Source organism: Rissa tridactyla, unplaced genomic scaffold, assembly GCF_028500815.1.
Source record: "Rissa tridactyla isolate bRisTri1 unplaced genomic scaffold, bRisTri1.patW.cur.20221130 scaffold_620, whole genome shotgun sequence".
In the NCBI taxonomy this organism is placed as follows: domain Eukaryota; kingdom Metazoa; phylum Chordata; class Aves; order Charadriiformes; family Laridae; genus Rissa; species Rissa tridactyla.
In genome coordinates, this window is record NW_026529831.1 from 1 (window position 1) to 2,500 (window position 2,500).

The following is a 2,500-nucleotide window of genomic DNA, read 5'->3' on the forward strand; positions in this document are numbered from 1 at the left end:
GAGACGGCAGGCCCGAGGCATGCTGTTCCTCGGGGAGCACTTGCGGGGCAGCCGTGGGGGCAGTACTTGTGGGGCAGATGTGACCCAGAAGCCTGCTGTTCCTCGGGGAGCACTTGCAAGGCTGCTGTGGGGCACTGGTGGGGAAGCTGTGGGGCCGGGGGCACCCGCAGGCCTGTCTTCCCTGGGGGGAGACGGCAGGCCCAGAGGCCTGCGGTTCCTCGGGGAGCGCTTGCGGGGCGGCCGTGGGGCAGCCGTGGGGGCAGTACTTGTGGGGCAGATGTGACCCAGAAGCCTGCTGTTCCTCGGGGAGCACTTGCAAGGCTGCTGTGGGGCACTGGTGGGGAAGCTGTGGGGCCGGGGGCACCCGCAGGCCTGTCTTCCCTGGGGGGAGACGGCAGGCCCAGAGGCCTGCGGCTCCTCGGGGAGCGCTTGCGGGGCGGCCGTGGGGCAGCACGGGGGCAGTACTTGTGGGGCAGATGTGACCCAGAAGCCTGCTGTTCCTCGGGGAGCACTTGCAAGGCTGCTGTGGGGCACTGGTGGGGAAGCTGTGGGGCCGGGGGCACCCGCAGGCCTGTCTTCCCTGGGGGGAGACGGCGGGCCCTGAGGCCCGCCATTCCTCGGGGGGAACTTGCGGGGCAGCGATGGGGCAGCGCGGGTGCAGTACTTGTGGGGCAGATGTGACCCAGATGCCTGGCTGCCTTGGCGGGTAGAGGGGTCCCGGAGGCCTGTGTGGTCCTTGAGGGTCAGTCGGGTCCCTGCCTGTGGGTGAGTTGTGGGGCGGCGCGGGGTGGGTGTGGGTGGGCTGGGTGTGTGCCCGTGTCTGCCACTCGTGAGGGGTCTTGGCCTGGGAGGTGGGGGGGGGGGGGCGCTCGTCTGCGTCGGCGCGTCTGTGTTGCGCGCACGTGTGCGCGAGGTGGCAGACGGGGTCTTGGGGGTGTGGAGGGGGGACTGAGGAGGGCCGGGGGGGGGGGGGGGGGGGGGGCGGGTGTGTTTCGGGGGTGCACGGTGCACGCCCGAAAGAGATGCAAAGGATTTGTAACGCTCTCCAGAACGCCGCCTTCTCTGTTACAGCCGGCTCGCTGGGCCGCGTCCTTGCCCGGCCTGCACCTGTGCCTGTCGGGGGGGGGGGGGGGGGGAGGCCCTCGGGCCGCTCTTCTGCCCGTGGCACCCGTCCTTGGGAAAGCAGCTGCTGCTGCTGCCGCCCCACCGCCGCCGCCGCCGCCGCGTGGGGTGAGACCTGGGCTCCCGGGGCCCGGTTCCAGCGGCTAGGGCGCGGGCCGGGGGGGCTGCCGGAAGACGAGCGGGTCACAGGCCCGGCTGAAGTCACCCGCCCTCCTTCGCACGGCGAGAAACAGAATCGAAGCCAGGTAATGGGGGGGGGGGGCGGGGGCGGAGGAGGACTACACACCAACGGAGGAGAGGAAAAAAACAACAAAGAAAACGCCCACAAAATCAATCTCCGCTCAATCTGCCAGGTCTACCCGGCACGGCTTTGGGGCGGGGGGGGGGGGGGGGGGGGGGGGCCGGTTTGTGGGGCTGGAGAACAGGCCGACCGGTCTACCCGGGCTGCGGAGGTTCAAAGACGAGGGGTACGAGCTCTTCCCGGCTCCGGAGTGGCCTGAAACGCGGGGGGAGGGATGGAAACGGTGGGGCGACAGCCCTCACCCTCCTGTCACACCGCAAGTGTCCCCCAGCCCAGCCCAGCCCAGCCCAGCCCAGCCCAGCCCGGACGGGGAGAGCCGAGCCACGGGGAGGACGACTCCCCTCTCTCCCGGCACCGTGGGGGAGGCCTGGGAACGCTCACGGACAGCAGTCACCCCTCTGGCCGTGCACCGCCGGAGCCTCCGCCTCAGGGGCGATGTGGGCACCGCGCACCCATAAACCGCAGCGCCGGCGGTCCCTTTTGCCGCTCCGCCCCAGCCCCGCGCGCAAGGCAGCGGGAGCCCCCCTCCACAGCCTCCCGCCCACTCGCCGGCCCACCGCTTCCCTCCTCCTGCCCGAGCCGGCTCAGGCGGCGGAGGAGAGGAAAGCGCCGCCGCCGCCGCCGCCCCCCCCACCCCGCGCCACCAGCTCCGCTTACCACGCACACTGCCTGCCCGCGCTCTCCCCGGCAGCCCGCCGTCAGCGGACGCCCGTCATCTCCCGCACCGTCAGCGGACCCTTCGGGCGCTGGGAAGCCGCCGCCGCCGCCCGACCCCTTCTTCCCCAGCCGTGCGCGTTCCAGTGCCGGCGGCGGCCGCCGCCGCTCTTCGCCCTGCCTCCGCGGGAGCCGGACAGCGCCGCGGACGCTCGCTAAAGCCCTTCTGCGGAGGCGACTCACCGCTCCCTCCTGTAAAACGGGATACTACGTCCCGGCCCGCGGCGAGCCCCAAGAGCGCTGGCTCTGCCCACCGGGGAGGAGCCCCGCTGCCCGCCGCCTTTCACGGCGACTTGACCGCAGGCAGCGAAAAACGGGGACCCCTCGGGCGGGAGGCGCGTGGGGACACCAGGTCTACCCGCG